Genomic DNA, 18,545 nt, shown 5'->3' with positions numbered 1-18,545 from the left:
CAACACACCATCCGGGTATCCTTGTCCGGCTCGCAGAATCTCTTGTCCGTCCCCCTTACGATGGAATCCCCTATAACTACCGCATTTCTTCTTGATCTCTTGATTTCGGCACTGGGCAGAATGCCAGAATTCCTATATCCTCTCTCTATATATGTCACACCCAATTTGCTTACCTGCTCATTTCATGTACTGGGCAACTTCCTTGCCTCATTCATGTAATGAGCAGGTACACAGGCTGGGAGTGATATATATATATATATATATATATATATGGCATCTTATAATGTCAAGCTCTAAACCAAGATGAAAGAAATATATGAATTCCAGAGCTCCACAGAAATATAGTGATAGTTAAGACATTAACAAGATCATAGCCTATCACTACGTTCCAGTGCATACCTGGTAAAATAAAACTTATAATACTTAATTTAATAATATGACAAGTATTGCATGGTTGCACTCACTAATTATCATAAAATATAAATATCAAGCAAGTAAAGAAAAAGACGGTAAATTTTACCAATTTAAAATAATTACCTACTTACTAAATGCCACCAATGAGAAGTTTCACAATAATTTCTACAAAGGGTCAGGTGTAATATGTGTTTGGGGGTCTGAAGCAACTCTTGTCCTGGTGTCATCTGCTGATCTGTGGTACCACAGCCATGATGTGACATATGGCTCAGGATTCCACTGAACTAGAGGAGGTCCATGTAGTTTAACAAAAATCTGTGCTGAAGCATGATTTATGAGAATTCCTGAGCATGTTGTTGTTATTATCAAGTTCATGTGACTTTATCCTCTCTCACACTCGGCAGTACTAATAGGAATAACTTGTGAACAGCTCAGTAATGGGCGTAAATCTTGGGGGATGGGTGTCCACGATCCTCCACATAATCTCTGAAGGCATTTATTACAGAGGAAGAAGAAAGCTTAAACTTCTTACAGAGAGATGATATTGCAGCTTCTCCATAATTAGGCGGTATTTCAGCAGGCCAGTTATCTTTATCAAGGATACACATTTCATTTAGCAAGGATTTATACATACTTTGAGGTTTAGAAGTTTGAGAACCTTTCAAGGATGTTGCCGTGAACATATGGTGCTGCAAATTGTTTATAAGACTAGTAAGAAACTGTATATAATCAATGGAGGCAATTTTGTTGTTGCGTTTCTGTAAACACTCTGACAGTAAACCAAGTTCATGCAATGTGTCATACATTAGAGCTAAGTCCAATAGAAACTGTTCTGAAGAGAGTCTTTTCAACAGACCTTCATAGGTTTTCCTGTCAGTCCTAGATCTTACATAGAACATAGAACATAGAATAGTACAGCACAGTACAGGCCCCTCGGCCCACAATGTTGTGCCAACCCCCAAACCCTGCCTCCCATATAAGCCCCCACCTTAGATTCCTCCATATTCCTGTCTAGTAGTCTCTTAAACTTCACTAGTGTATCTGCCTCCACCACTGACTCAGGCAGTGCATTCCACGCACCAACCACTCTCTGAGTGAAAAACCTTCCTCTAATATCCCCCTTGAACTTCACACTCCTTACCTTAAAGCCATGTCCTCTTGTATTGAGCAGTGGTGCCCTGGGGAAGAGGCACTGGCTATCCACTCTATCTATTCCTCTTATGACCTTGTACATCTCTATCATGTCTCCTGTCATCCTCCTTCTCTCCAAAGAGTGAAGCCCAAGCTCCATTAATCTCTGATCATAATGCATACTCTCTAAACCAGGCAGCATCCTGATGATCTCCGCTGTACCCTTTCCAATGCTTCCACATCCTTCCTATAGTGAGGCGACCAGAACTGGACACGGTACTCCAAGTGTGGCCTAACCGGAGTTTTATAGAGCTGCATCATTACATTACGACTCTTAAACTCTATCCCTTGACTTATGAAAGCTAACACCCCATAAGCTTTCTTAACTACCCTATCTACCTGTGAGGCAACTTTCCGTGATCTGTGGACATGTACCCCCAGATCCCTCTACTCCTCCACACTACCAAGTATCCTGCCATTTACTTTGTACTCTGACTTGGAGTTTGTCCTTCTAAAGTGTATCACCTCACGCTTCTCCGGGTTGAACTCCATCTGCCACTCCTCAGCCCACTTCTACATCCTATCAATGTCTCTCTGCAATCTTCGACAATCCTCTACACTATTTACAATACCTCCAACCTTTGTGTCGTCTGCAAACTTGCCAACCCACATTTCTACCCCCACACCCTGGTCGTTAATAAAAATCACGAAAAGTAGAGGTCCCAGAACAGATCCTTGTGGGACACCACTAGTCACAATCCTCCAATCTGAATGTATTTCCTCCACCACGGCCCTCTGCCTTCTGCAGGCAAGCCAAGTCTGAATCCACGTGGCCAAACTTCCCTGGATCCCATGCCTTCTGACTTTCTGAATAAGCCTACTATGTGGAACCTTGTCAAATGCCTTACTAAAATCCTTATAGATCACATCCACTGCACTACCCTCATCTATATGCCTGGTCACCTCCTCGAAGAACTCTATCAGGCTTGTTAGACATGATCTGCCCTTCATAAAGCCATGCTGACTGTCCCTGATCAGACCATGATTCTCTAAATGCCCAGAGATCCAATCTCTAAGAATCTTTTCCAACAGCTTTCCCACCACAGACGTAAGGCTCACTGGTCTATAATTACCCTGACTATCCCTACTATCTTTTTTGAAAAAGGGTCAACATTCGCCTCCCTCCAATCCTCTGGTATCCTAGTGTACAGAGCGGGTGGGAATAATGCAAATGGTGATGCACTGAGTTGACTACCTTTACCTGAGACACCTGTTACTACATATGTGCCTTCAGAGACTGTGTTTTCGTTGGAGAGGCTGTCAGAGACGCCTGTAAAGGCAACCCAGATCAAGCAGTGGACAGAGAGGGATCCAATTCTGTCCCAAGTCAAGACTATCTTTTACAAGGTTGGCCCAGAGTCGAGGAAGGAGAGGAACTGAGGCCTTATGCCAAACGCAAGACAGAACTCAGTCTGCAGGATGGCTGCATATTCTGGGGGGGGGGGGGGTGAGGATCATCATGCCTCCCCCTGGCCATTCACAGATTGTGGAGGAAATTCGTGAGACTCACCCAGGAGTGTCTCGAATGAAAAGCCTTGCAAGATCCTATGTTTGGTGGCCAGGAATGGATCGGGATCTGGAGAACAAGGTAAAATCATGCACGCAATGTCAGACTAATCAGAATATGCCACCAGCAGCTCCTTTGCATCCATGGCAGTGGCCAGACCACCCTGGTCGAGGCTACATTTGGACTTTGCTGGCCCTTTTATGGGGCAGATGTTTCTTGTAATGGTAGATGCGCATTCTAAATGGATCGAAGCTCACATCATGAGCAACATCACAGCCCCCTCAACCCTAGACAAACTCAGGCAAGTGTTTACAGTCCATGGGTTGCCTGACACTCTGATCACTGATAATGGCCCGATGTTCACCAGTGAGATGTTCAGTGAGTTCATGCAGCAGAATGGCATTCATCACATTCGGACAGCCCCTTTCCACCCAGCCTCCAATGGTTTGACTGAGCGGGCTGTTCAGACAGTGAAGGCAGGCTAAAGCGGATGACGGGTCTCTCTCAGCATGCGGCTTTCATGTTTCCTGTTTAAATACCGCCTCACGCCACAGACTACAACCGCGTGCACTCCCGCAGAGATGCTGATGGGGCGTAGGCTCAAGCCAAGATTGGACCTGCTGCGCCCAGACACGAAGGCGAAAGTGGAGAGAAAGCAGGAAAAGCAGAAAGAGGGACATGATCAACATGCGTGAGAGAGACTGTTAAAACCGGATGACAATGTCTTTGTGAGGAACAATCAGCAATGGCTGCCTGGGGTTATTCTTAAGCAGAGTGGTCCCGCCTCCTATGTTGTTAAGCTGGCTGATGGGCGGGTTTTCCGCAGACATCAGGACCATGTGCGCCTGCGTCATGATACCGGCTCAGAGGCAGACATTTCCACTGAGTTTCCATTTGTGAGTCAGACTACGGTGAAAGCATGTCCACCAGTGACTTCACCAAAGGGCGAGACGCTGGCAGAGGGGTCGGGGTCCCCTGAGGAGGATGGATATTCTCATGCAGACACACAGACCCCTCTCATGCCCCCAAAACAAGATCCACCCAAAACACCCTCACCAGTGGTGCCTGCTGGGTCACTGGGGGTAGTGCGCAGATCACAGTGCACTCGTAAACCTCCTGACAGACTGAATCTTTGACAGGACAGTTCTTTATTCTTGTTGTTGTTAGATTGAATGTTGAATCTGTCATGTTTCCAGATGTTTTGCATTGATAAACGGACACTGAGATACTAGTATTAGCTTTCAGGGGTATGCAAGTTTATAACACCACTGTTTCTATGTCCTAGTTTTTTACATTTGGGGTTGTTGTATTTTTAAGGGGGAGAAGTGTTGTAATGTGAGCACTATTTTATTAAAAGTAAGTTAATACTAATTCGGATAATGGGGAGTTTTACTTCCGTTCTTTTTACTTCTGGTGGGCTCTGTATATAGTGTGCCTGCCATGCCGTACGGGTTGTGAAAGCCTCTGTATATACATAACGGTTTTGAAGTTCGAGATAAATTTGTCCCTTTGGCATGAAGTTGTCGAGTGTCCCTTTTTCAAAGTGAAGTTACTACATAATCCAACAATAAATTTCTCAGCATCTGGTGTCATCACAGGCTCATGTTCAGATGTGTCACCTTCATCACGAGGTGCACTGTTTGATGGCCACACAAGTGTCCGTGACTGACCCTGGTTAGACCAACGCTCGGCAGTAGTCTTCTGTCCCAATTCACAGGCAGTGTCCTCAATAAACAAAGGAATCCTGATTATTTTCTTGATTTGCTTTTGTTCTTTCAGAGTTCTCCTTAATTAGTGGCTGTCCCAATTAACCAGAATCCACTGTATTTATTCACACCGCATTTAGAATGCCTTTCAATAATTTATCCATAAATAAATTAGCTTATAATTTCCTGGCTATTTCTTAGAATGTTTCTTGAACAACGTAACAACTTTAGATATCCTCCACTCTCCTGGCTCCACAGCCATGACTAAAGGTGGTTTAACTATTCCTGCCGAGGCCCCAGCAGTTTTAACAATAGGCTTCCACAAGGTCCAAGGGAAAACCTTGTCAGTCCCTACTGATTTATGCACCCTAGTTTGCCTCGAGACAGCCAGCCCTCCTCTTTTGTGACTAGATACAGTCTATGACTTCTCGAATTTTTGCCTCATCAACTATTTGTGTCTGTCTCCCAAGTAAATACTGATGAAAAAATCTCTCCCTCTTTCTCTCTCTCTGTCTCTCTCAGTTCCATGGATAGATGACCAGCTGATCAGCCAGTGGACCAACTTTGTCTCTTGTTATTCTTTTGCTCTTAAGATGTCTATAGAAACCCTTGGGACTTTCTTTCATCTTGCATTGCACTGCAACCTCAAGTCCTCTTTTATTCCTCATAATTCATCTGCTGAGAAGTCTTTTGCATTTCTGAAACTCCTCAAGTGCCTCATTTCCATGAGTTGTATACAGGAGCCATCCTGTATTCCCTCTGTTGCTAGCTGCCTCTGGACTTTACTCAAAATACATAAATTTATGTCATAATTTTAAATAATTCCTTCCATACAAAAGAGACAGAAGTTGACATGTCATGGTTGTGATAGTAGCAACATCAATAAATATGTAACAATTATTGGAAAAATAGCAAACTTAGAGGAGATTGTTTGACCTTGTTGCATTTAGCAGATGTGGAGGGTGGAAAGGGGGTCGTCGGCAATATATTTGACCACGTGGTTGCCTGATTTTATGGCTTTTTTTTCTAAGTATCTGATGGTGTTGACAAAAACTTGGTACACATTTTGAGCAACCACAAATAAGAGTGAATATTGCTGAAACTTCACTGCCTTTAGTTTTAAAGAGGTTTTTCAATCTAGTCTTTCATCTGGAATATCTGCAGATGTTTCTCTAAGAACTAAGAAGAAGATTGGATGTTATATCGTTATATCATTCTCATTATTTATTGCTATTTACTTAAATCTGAATTTGCATAGTTTGTTTACAGTTCCTGGTGTTTACAGTTTACAGTTACTGTTCTATAGATGTGCACTGTATTTCTCCTTAAGATTCATTTTCTTGCAGGCACTTACAGAAATGCAACATCTTCTTCTTTTCCAGCTCGTTTCTGCTGCGGGTTCTCACAAGTTTCCATCCCAGGTCCCATTCTTTTCTCCATATACATGCTTCCCCTCGGCCAAATCATCCAAAAATACGACATTTCCTTCTCGTGTTATGCTGATGACACACAGCTTTATCTCCCCTTGAAACAAAGGTCCAGTCAGATCTAGTCAGCCTCATGAATTGCCTTGAGGACATAAAGTGTGGGATGGCACAAAACTTCCTGCAGCTGAATGAAGGCAAGTCTGAGGTTGTCCTATTTTGCCCCCCTGACTCCATCAAAGTGATTGCCAACAGCCTTGATAACCTGTCCACCCTTTTCAAACCCCATGTCAAAAACCTTGGTGTGATATTTGATTCCGCCTTTAAGTTCGACAAGCAAGTTAATGCAGTAGTAAAAGCCAGCAGTAAAACCCCTTATTCTACTTCCAGCTCCCTCAGGTCGGCTGACTTGGGGCTCCTGGCTGTCCTGCGATCTAAACTTAAGCTCAGGGGTGACCATGCCTTTGCTGTTGTAGCCCCTAAACTGTGGAACAGCATTTCCCTCCCTATCAGATCTGCCCCCTCCATTGACTCTTCTAAATGCAGACTCAAAACTTACCTTTATCCACGAGCATTTGAATCGTCCTGATGTGGCTGATTTTTAGCTTGTGCCAAGGCTCATGTGTAGTTTATTTTCTGCCTATAAGCTTTGTGCCTTGTTGTTTCTATCTGTGTTTCTTGATTTGTGATTTTAGCTACCTGTTATGGTTTGTACAGCACTTTGGTCAACATGGGTTGTTTCTAAATCTGCTTTATAAATAAATTTGACTTGACTTGACTGAGGTGTAGACCAACTGGTCTAGATGACTTATCTACCTACAACATTTCAGCTTCTCTTTGGGCAACAGTGATTACACTCACTTCTCCCCCTCGCTGGCAAAATTATTATTCAGTTTGTTCAAACAAACTTGGGTATTTTCTAAGGAGTGGTGGAGCTGAGGGGAGAATGATAATGTGTGATAAGATTACGAGGGGCATAGATTGATAGCTGGTATCTTTCTGGCAACACACCCCTCCCCACCCCAGGGACAAACTGTCTAACAACAGAGGGCATTCATTTATAGAGATGAGGTGGAATTTCTTTACCCAGAGGGTGATGAATCTGAGCAATTCATTGGCACAGTTGGCTATATTTAAAACAGAGGTTGACATGTGCTTGATTAGACAGGGCGGAGAGGAAACATCAGAGAGAGATGGTCAAGCCAGGCAGATGGGACAGACTCAGGTGGGGCTTCTTGGCTGGCAAGGGGCAGTGGGACTGAACACCACTGTTTTCCACTCTCAGACATTCATTGAGACCATTTCTCATCAGTACGTGTTTTACAAACAACAGATTTCAAAGTTGAATTTCAAAGTAAATTTATTTTCCAAGTACATGAACCATATTCGATCAGACGATCCATTTTCTTGCATGTTCAGCAGCTCAACGTTCACCCCCAGCCCCGGGCAGGGAATGGGGCCGATTCCAGAGGGGGATGGTCTGGTCTGGGGTGGGGTATGGGGGGGGTGTGGGGGGTGGGGTATGGGGGGTGGGGTGGGGTATGTGGTGTATGGGGGGTGGGGTGGGGTGTGGTATGGGGGGTGTCTGGGACCTCATGGGAGAACCCTCCCTACATCCTCCTCCCACCCACTCCTCCTCAGTCCCCCTCCCTCTACCCTCCCCTCCCCCTCCCCACCCACCCATCCCCCACCTCCCCCTCCCCTCCCCTCCCCACCCCAACCCCCTCACCCTCCCCTCCTCCATCCGTCCCTATTCCTTCCCCTGCCCCATCACCACCACATTCCCGTGCCCCTCCCTTACCCTCAACCCTCCCCTTCCCATTCTCCTCCAGCCCCTCCACCCTTCCTCCTTCCCCTCTGCCTCCCTCCTCATCTCCTTCCGATCCCACTCCCAACCTTCCACCTTCCTTGCCTCTCTATCTCCCCTCAACCATCCACTTCCCCTCTCCCTTTACTTCTTCCCCCTCACTCCACCTCCACAGCAACACTCCTGCTCCTGCCCTCTACCTCACACTCTCCTCAACCCTCTTCTTCCCCCTCCCATTCCTACCATCTTCCTACTCAGTCACACTTGCCTTCCCCTCCTGTTTCCTCAGCCACCCTCCCCTCACCCTACCCCTTCCCCTCCTGTTCCTTCACCCACCCTCCCCCTCAACCTACCCCTTCCCCTCCAGTTTCTCACCCACCCTCCCCCTCAACCTACCCCTTCCCCTCCTGTTTCCTCACCCACACTCCCCCTCAACCTACTACTTCCTCTCACCTCCTTCCCGCTCCTCCTCACTCCCCCTCTTGCCCCCCTGACTCCATCAAAGTGATTGCCAACAGCCTTGATAACCTGTCCACCCTTTTCAAACCCCATGTCAAAAACCTTGGTGTGATATTTGATTCTGCCTTTAAGTTCGACAAGCAAGTTAATGCAGTAGTAAAAGCCAGCAGTAAAACCCCTTATTCTACTTCCAGCTCCCTCAGGTCGGCTGATTTGGGGCTCCTGGCTGTCCTGCCATCTAAACTTAAGCTCAGGGGTGACCATGCCTTTGCTGTTGTAGCCCCTAGACTGTGGAACACCATTTCCCTCCCTATCAGATCTGCCCCCTCCATTGACTCTTCTAAATGCAGACTCAAAACTTACCTTTATCCACGAGCATTTGAATCGTCCTGATGTGGCTGATTTTTAGCTTGTGCCAAGGCTCATGTGTAGTTTATTTTCTGCCTATAAGCTTTGTGCATTGTTGTTTCTATCTGTGTTTCTTGATTTGTGATTTTAGCTACCTGTTATGGTTTGTACAGCACTTTGGTCAACATGGGTTGTTTCTAAATCTGCTTTATAAATAAATTTGACTTGACTTGACTGGGGTGTAGACCAATTGGTCTAGATGACTTATCTACCTACGACATTTCAGCTTCTCATTGGCAACAGTGATTACACTCACTTCTCCCCCTCGCTGGCAAAATTCTTATTCAGTTTGTTCACCATTCCTTTTTTCCCATTACTACCTCTCCAGTGTCATTTCCAGCACTCTAATGTCCACTCTGCCTTCATTTAACGCTTTCTACCTCTGGAAGAAAAGCTTTCGGCACCCTCTTTAATATTATTGGCTGGCTTACCTTCAGATTTCATCCTTTCTCTCCTCATTGTTTTTCACTGGCTTTTGATGGTTTGTAAAGCTTCCCAATCATTCAGCTTCCCTCTCTTTTCTGCTACTACTCTATGCCCTCCTTTTTGATTCTATGCTGTCTCTGACTTCCCTTGTCGGCCACGCTTGCCTCATCCTCCCTTTAGAATACTTCAGCTTTGGGACGCATCTGCCCTCCACCTTCTAAATTGCCCCAAAAACTCCAGTCATTGCTGCTCTGCTGTCATTCTGCCTAGTGTCCCATTCCCATCAACTTTGGCCAGCTCCTCTTGGATGAATCTGTCATTGCCGTTGACCCACTGTAACAGTGATACATTGGAGAGGGTGCAGAAGAGGTTCACCAGGATGCAGTCTGGATTAAAGGCATAAGTTACTGTTTAAAGAGAGGGCAAACAAACTTGGGTATTTTCTAAGGAGTGGTGGAGCTGAGGGGAGAATGATAATGTGTGATAAGATTACGAGGGGCATAGATTGATAGCTGGTATCTTTCCGGCAACACACCCCTCCCCACGCCAGGGACAAACTGTCTAACAACAGAGGGCATTCATTTATTGAGATGAGGTGGAATTTCTTTACCCAGAGGGTGATGAATCTGAGCAATTCATTGGCACAGTTGGCTCTATTTAAAACAGAGGTTGACATGTGCTTGATTAGACAGGGCGGAGAGGAAACATCAGAGAGAGATGGGTCAAGCCAGGCAGATGGGACAGACTCAGGTGGGGCTTCTTGGCTGGCAAGGGGCAGTGGGACTGAACACCACTGTTTTCCACTCTCAGACATTCATTGAGACCATTTCTCATCAGTGCATGTTTTACAAACAACAGATTTCAAAGTTGAATTTCAAAGTAAATTTATTTTCCAAGTACATGAACCATATTCTATCAGACGATCCATTTTCTTGCAGGTTCAGCAGCTCAACGTTCACCCCCAGCCCCGGGCAGGGAATGGGACCGATTCCAGAGGGGGATGGTCTGGGCTGGGGTGGGTTATGGGGGTGTGTGGGGGGTGGGGTATGGGGTGGTATGGGGGGTGGGGTGGGGTGGGGTGGGGTATGTGGTGTATGGGGGGTGGGGTAGGGTGGGGTATGGGGGGGAGTGTCTGGGACCTCATGGGGGAACCCTCCCTACATCTTCCTCCCACCCACTCCCCCTCAGTCCCCCTCCCTCTACCCTCCCCTCCCCCCTCCCCGCCCACCCATCCCCCACCTCCCCCTCCCCTCCCCTCCCCACCCCAACCCCCTCACCCTCCCCTCCTCCATCCGTCCCTATTCCTTCCCCTGCCCCCTCACCACCACATTCCCGTGCCCCTCCCTTACCCTCAACCCTCCCCTTCCCATTCTCCTCCATCCCCTCCACCCTTCCTCCTTCCCCTCTGCCTCCCTCCTCATCTCCCTCCGATCCCACTCCCAACCTTCCACCTTCCTTGCCTCTCTATCTCCCCTCAACCATCCACTTCCCCTCTCCCTTTACTTCTTCCCCCTCACTCCACCTCCACAGCAACACTCCTGCTCCTGCCCTCTACCTCACCCTCTCCTCAACCCTCTTCTTCCCCCTCCCATTCCTACCATCCTCCTACTCAGTCCCACTTGCCTTCCCCTCCTGCTTCCTCACCCACCCTCCCCCTCAACCTACCCCTTCCCCTCCTGTTCCTTCACCCACCCTCCCTCTCAACCTACCCCTTCCCCTCCTGTTTCCTCACCCACCCTCCCCCTCAACCTACCCCTTCTGTTTCCTCACCCACCTTCCCCCTCAACCTACCCCTTCTGTTTCCTCACCCACCCTCCCCCTCAACCTACTACTTCCTCTCACCTCCTTCCCGCTCCTCCTCACTCCCCCCCTTCCACCCACTCTGCCCCCCACCCCCTCCATCCATCACCCCAACTGTATGTGCATTTGCAGGTGTGTGAGAGAGAGGAGAGGGTGCAGATAAGGCTGGAGGGGATGGGGAGGAATCAGAGGGGTGGGGAATGCGGTGGAGATGGACGGAGGAGGGGGAGGTGGGGAGGGTAGGTGTCTCACACACACAAAACACAAAAACACATACAGTTGAGGGGATGGAGGGTAGGGGAGGGAAGGAAGCTGAGAGGTTGGGAAGAGGGAATTGAGGTGAGGGAAGAGCAGAGGCAGGAGGGATGGAGAGAGAGGGAGAGGCAAGAGGAGGATGGGAGGGGAAGGGGAGAGTGAGGGAGGGGAGGGGAAGGGTGGGAGATGGGGAGGGGGAGGAATAGGGAGGGAGTGGTGGAGTGGAGGGGAAGGGGAGGAGGAGGGAGGAAAGGGTTAGAGGAGATGGGGGAGGGAGGGGGAGAGAGGTTCGGGGAGGGGAGAGGGAAGGGGAGTGGGGAGGAATGGGCAGGAGGAGGATGAAGGGAGGGCTCCCTGACAAGGTCCTAGGGGGGAAGGTGGGGAGGTAGATGGGGAAGTGTGTGGGAGGGGGAGGGAGGGGTATGTGTATAGGAGAGGGAAGGGAAGAGGTGGGCATGGAGGTGGAAGGAAAAGTTGAGGGGAGAGAGGGAGGAGAGACATGTGTGGGGGAGGGATGGAAGGGAGGGTGGGGAATGGGTCAGGGAGGAGGAGGGAGGTGCTCCCTCACTGGAGGAACCAGGCAGTCGCAGTGAGGACAGCCAGGACATGGGGCAGGGTGAACCTGAGGGAGGGAATGGAGAGGTGAGGAGGAAGGGTAGGGTGAGGCTGGGGGCCAAAAATATGGTGTCACTGGTGGAGCTACTCAGAGGCGCTCTGGGATTGATCAGCCACTCATCGTACAACAAAAACATCAGCTCGGGTAGATCCGAGCTGTTCTTCAGCTGATTGGTTGAGACAGAGCTGAAATTAGTCATCAAGCCAATCAGACTTGATTTCTGTTGTCTATCAAAGACCACTGGATCTGTGAAGATCCCAAACTTGATGCCATTTCATGAAGTTGTTGTGCTGTAGTTCAATGATGTGCCCAGTGAAGTCACCCACTGGAGTTCCTCATGTGGACCAATCAGTGAAGACACTGGCTGATGATGTGGAGGTGAGCCAATGGACGATGGCAGTCCACTGCAGCCAGTAGACGATGCTGTTGTTGGAGAAACACCGATAGGTGAGAGCAGAAGAGGAGTCGATCACCACGGAGAAAGGCCAGTAGACAGTATGGACACTGGTGGAACCCATCACAGCCAAGGGCTCGGTCGTCAAGGTTGTCATTGTCCTGGAGCTGATCAGGAGACCAGTCTGGAAGGGTCAGTTGATGATCTGAATCTCCCCAGGCCAATCACAGGACAATCTGGATGGACCTGTTGATGACAACACTATCTTTGAGCAAATTGCGTCAGCTGGTTTGAATAACCTGGAGGGAGCAGGGTAATGCACGGGGAGGGAGCAGAGGGAATGGGGAAGTGGTATTGGTGGCATCCTGTTCTGAGCCAGTTCTATCTGCCTGTATTTGTCCCGTATCCCTTGAAACCATTCTTATTCATGTACCTGTCTGACTGTCTACAGTGTGAATAATTTTCTCCTGTGTCCTGATTAAACTTCTTGTTTTTCCTTAAACTTGTGCACTCCCAACCTGCCCAAAGTCTGTCCATAACTCAGTCCTTCAAGTGCTGACAACAGTCTCGTAAATCTCCTCAGCACTCTTTGCGGCTGGACGGCATCTATGCTGTAGCAGAGCAAGCAAATCTGAATACAATATTCCAGGTGAGGCCTCACTAATGTCTTCATCAATTAGACCATAAGACCAAAAGACATAGGAGCAGAATGAGGCAACTCAGCATCCTGAGTCTGTTCTGTCATTCCATCATGGCTGAATGAGTATCCCTCTCAACCAAACTGTACTCTCTTCTCCCTGGAACCTTTCATGCCATGACGAAGCAAGAACCAATCAACTTCCATTTTGAATATCTTCAAATACTTGGTGTCCACAGCCATCCGTGGCAATGGATTCCACAGATTCAATTCCTCCTTATCTCCGATCTAAATGGATGCTCTCTGACTGTAGATCAGAAGGGATACAAAATATCCTTTTCACGTCCATTCTATCTAGACCTTTCGATATTCAATAGGTTTCTATGAGATCCACCATCATCTGGTGAGTACGAGTCCAGAGCCATGAAACACTCCTCATATGTTAACCCTTTCATTGCTGGATCAATCTCGTGAACCTTCTCTGGAAACTCTCTAATGCCAGCACATCATTTCTCAGATAAGCGGCCCAAATCTGCACACAATACTCCAAATTTCGTCTGACAAATGCCATATAAAGCCTCAGTACACATCTTTCCTTTTATATTCTGGTCCATTTGAAATGAATGCCAACGTTGCAGTTGCCTTCGTAACAATCGACTCAAACTTCAAGTTAACCTTTACGGAATCCTGCAGAAGTGCTTCCAAGGACCTTTACCCCTCTAATATTTAAAATTTTAAAATAGACGACACTGTAGCGGTGTGCTACACACAGCGCTAGAATAACCACACGGAATCGGTGAGTTGGAGTTGCGATGAAAGAGATTTCTTCAAACTTCGCGGCCTGCTTTAAAGCATTCCCGTTCCTGCCCTCCCTGGGTGGGACTACTGTGGGGAATGCATATTCCCAGACCCTTTCCGTGCGGGATTTTCCCCCTGCTGGTGAAGATGGCCTGGCGCCCTTTTTGCGGCCGGCCCTCTGCCTGCGCGCGTTGTAGTGAGCCGATTCGTGTGTGCTAGAAAGTGGGTCGCCACAACACCTTAATTCCTTCTACTGAAGTGCATGACCATAAACCTCCCTACAGTATATTCCATCTACTACTTCTTTGCCTTTTCTCTCAATCTGTCCAAGTACTTCTGCAGACACCCTGCTTGCTGTTAAATACTTGCCCTTCCATCTACCTTTGTATTACCTGCAAAGCCAGTTTCCTTTGTTTTTCCACAATCCTCATTACCCTCCCATTCACTAAACACCAGCTCGCTACATCAGAGACTTTCCTTTTCTATCTCCCATTGCAATTTATATCCCACATTCTGGCTACTGTTTGGGAGCCTGTATAAACTCCCATCAGAGACCTGGCAGTTTCTTAGTTCTACCAACACGCCCCACCCCAAAGTTTCTGCAACTTCTATTCCTATGTCATCTCTCTATCAGGATTTGATCTTTTATTAACAACAATGCCTCCCCACTCCCTCTGCCTGTCCTTTCAACACAATCTGTATCCTTGGATGTGAAGCACCCAACGATGATCTTTAAGCAATGAACTCAGTGAAGCCGATAATGCCATCCCTGCCGATCTCTAAATAGACCATTACCCCTGATCATTACCCAGTCCCACATATTCAAGACTTTTTGGTAAATTTATCCAGAAAGATAATTTTTTGTAAAGTGTATTCGGTCAGGGTTTATCATCAGGTACCTGGGTGTTCTCACCATATTCCCAAAGATGCTGTTATCACCCCATTTGGCCTGTTTGAGTTTCTGTGCATGCCCTTTGGGCTGAAAAATACAGCATAGACTTCCCAGCAACTCATGGACTGTGAGCTAAAACACTGACAGTGTTTCTTTTTGTTTACCTGGACAACACACAGCACTGTGCAAAAGGCACATATATGTAGCAAGGGTGCCTGAAACTTCTGAACAATACTGTAAATTCATTAAAATAGGAGGTGGTTGGGAAACAGAAGTAAGAGTGATTAGCTTCGTACCAGCTCAGGTGTATGAAGTGGTATTAAGTTGTGACTGGAAAGACATAATATACAGTACTGAGCAAGAGTCTGAGCACCATTGCTACAGATACATGTGTCTAAGACTTTTACACAGTACTGTAGCTGTCACCAGTGCATCCAAAACCGAACACTTATCACATCTCCACATACTTTTCTATTGCTTCAGCCATCGTGGGCTGATTATTAACCCCATTATATACCAGTTCAGGTTGTCTATCCTTGACTTTCTCAGCCACTGTATCTGTGCAGATGGTCTGCCACGCCACCATCAAAAGTTGCTGTTATGATGGACTTTCCACTGCACCCCCACCCCCCCAAAAAATACTGCAAGTGATTTTTGTTTTGGTGAATTTCTATCACCCCTTCATTCTAAGATCTGTTGAACTTATGCTTGCTCCCTTAAATTAGTGCCCATAATCGCATGTTTGAATGGTCAGCAGACGTGACCAGAGCATTTGACAACACCAAACGAGTCTTTTGTAAACAACCCTACTGGTATATTTATTCCCCATGCATCAGGGACAGGGTGGAATTAAAGGGCTGCAGCTTTTGCTAATCACATAAAATGACTCGGTGTCAGGGAGGAGCCCCAGCTGCCTTTGGCCAGAATTGACCACATGGACTGGGCCCTCTCCAGTGCCAGTACGGTAACTCCGAGCAATGCTGACCTGAGCCTGAAGCCGGAGCAGGGTCGGTTCCTGTTAACGATGTGGGGTCATGATGTCTGGGCATGAAGGTCCAACCGGGGAACCCATTGTCAAATTTCACCAAGAAACAATCACACCAAAGAATTTCGGGCAGAGCTGGTGGGATGACAAACACCCATCAGCACACAGAAATGACAGCTTTTAAAATGAGAAATAAATCAATGTAAAAACAAACTTAGCACTGGATGAGTGAACCCTCTGACCCCAGGATGCACGGGACGGAAATGGTCCTGTGATAAGAGAGGTGGTTTCACACAGTCTCCATGACTCTGTCAGTTTCTGGAGTGGAATGGGAGTGGTAATTGAGTGAACACAGTGAGGTGGAAGCGTTGCAGAGGTACTAACCCGAGGAGTACTGAATGCAGTCGGGACTTGCTGCCTTGGGCTTGAATTGTGTAGTGGTCACTCTCAGCTTCATCTCTGGTTCAAATCTGTGTTGTCTTGTGCACAACCATGTGTCATGGTTTCTGGCACTCTTGTCCCTCAAGGAGAAGAAAGAAAAAGTAAATTCAAGCAACACACAGAAAACGCTGGAGAAACACAGCAGGCCAGGCAGCATCTAAGACAAAGAGCAGAGCCGACGTTTCAGGCTGAGACCCTTCATCATGAAAGGAAACAAAAGAGAGGAAAAATATTCACTGGCTCACAACTAGACAACAACAGGAACATTTACATTTTGAGTCACAGCATGAGAAATCTTTTCTTTCGTTATTAATCTTTTTATTGATTTAGAGGAAACATTTATGCAGACAAGGGGAGAATTATCTCAAATATGTATATCAGCAACCATATAAACAAAAGATGAAATAGGTATTATCATAATCATACATAGTAATAAGCAAATATGCAATTTATAATAAAAAAGGACAACTAATTCTCCTCTTATCAATTCATAAAGAGAGGAAACCTCACTCATCGTCCGACATGAAATGAATGAACATAAAGAGAGATCCCGGAATGACCTGTCGCTGGATCTTTTGAACCATCTGTGTTGATAATTTTTTCCCCAAAAGTACTTTATTCAGAACTGTTACAAAATAAAGTAATTTACATATATGAAAAAACATTTGTGGACTCTGAGTCCTTATTCAAAAAAGTTGTTAACAATAAAATTATGCGTTGACTCTCTGTTCATTTACAAATGAAAGATGTTTACAATAAACCATTCATTTACTCTCAACCCTTGGTCAAGAGTTAAGACTTATTAACAATAAAATTATCAACCATAAAGGCAGGCGAAGGCTCTAATGCTTTCCCAGTTTAACAATTCCACCCACGCCTTGGGCACCCTGTTGATTATCTGTCCACACCGCTGTGAGGGTCGGTCTCCTCCCCACCCAACCTCTCCCCCTCCTACGGGTGATGAACGTTAAACTGTGGTCCTTCCCCACCGGGCCTTCGCGGTGGCCGCACCAAGCTTGAGTGCATCCCTCAGCACGTACTCCTGCAGACGAGAGTGAGCCAGTCGGCAGCATTCAGTCACGGACATCTCCATGTGCTGGCAGACCACCAAGTTTCAGGCAGACCAAAGCGCGTCTTTCACCGAATTGATGATCTGCCAGCAGCACCGGATGTTAGTCTCCGTGTGCGTTCCCGGGAATAGCCCGTAGATCACGGAGTCCTCGGTAGCGCAACTGCTGGGCATGCATCTTAGTACTGTCCCTTCCATTCTCTTCCACACCTTCTTCGCGAACCCACAATGTGCAAAGAGGTGAGCCACCGACTCCACCCCATTACAGTCCTCCCGTGGGCAGCGGGGTGTGGAGGAACCGGTCCGGGCGTACAGGAGGGATCTGACTGGGAGGGCCCCTCTCACCGCCAGCCAGGCGAGGTCTTTGTGCCTGTTTGTGAGGTCTGGCGTTGAGGCATTTTCCCAGATGAACTGGACCGTCTGCTCAGGGAATCACCCCACTGAATCCATCTCGTGCTTCTCCTGCAGTGCCTGCAGGACATTACGTGCCAACCACTGTCTAATGGCCTTGTGATCAAATGCGTTGACCTTGAAGAAGTTTTCCATGAAGGACAGGTAAGGAGGCAACGACCAGCTGACTGGGGCGTTGCATGGGAAAGGGGCCAGACCCATCCTTCGCATCCTTCGTAGCCAGGGCGACAGGTAAAACCTGGGCACATAGTAGTACTTTGTGCCCACGTATCTGGGATCCACGCACAACCTGATGCAGCCACACACGAAGCTGGCCATCAGGGTGAGGGCGACATTGGGGACGTTCTTGCCCCTGTTGTCCAGGGACTTGTGCATGACGGTCTGTCTCACCCGCTCCATCTTGGATCCCCAGATGAATCTGAAGACGGCTCGGGTGATTTCCGAGCTGCAGAGCGGGTGACGGGCCACACCTGCGCCAAGTACAGCAGCACTGAGAGCACCTCACAACTGATGACCAGGTTCTTGCCCGTTATCGAAAGGGAGCGCCCTCCCCACAGTCCCAGTTTCTGTTTCACCTTGGCAGTCCGCTCCCGCCAGTTCTTGCTGCATGCCTCAGCCCCTGCGAACCAGATCCCCAACACCTTCACGTGGTCAGACCTGATAGTGAAGGGGACGCTGGATCAGTCGTGCCAGTTGCCAAACAGCATGGCTTCGCTCTTCGTGTGGTTGACCCTGGCCACCGACGCCAGCTCAAACTGTTCGCAGATGCCAATCAACCTGCGAACTGACCTCGGATCAGAGCAGAAGATGGTCTGCCAACCCACCATCAAAAGTCACTGCTATGACGGACTTTCCACTGCACCCCCACCCCACAAAAAATACTGCATGTGTTTTTTTGTTTTGGT

The sequence above is a fragment of the Mobula birostris genome, chromosome 4 (genome assembly GCF_030028105.1).
Source record: "Mobula birostris isolate sMobBir1 chromosome 4, sMobBir1.hap1, whole genome shotgun sequence".
NCBI lineage: Eukaryota > Metazoa > Chordata > Chondrichthyes > Myliobatiformes > Myliobatidae > Mobula > Mobula birostris.
The sequence above is the reverse complement of the archived record's forward strand: the minus strand, read 5'-3'. Positions refer to the sequence as shown.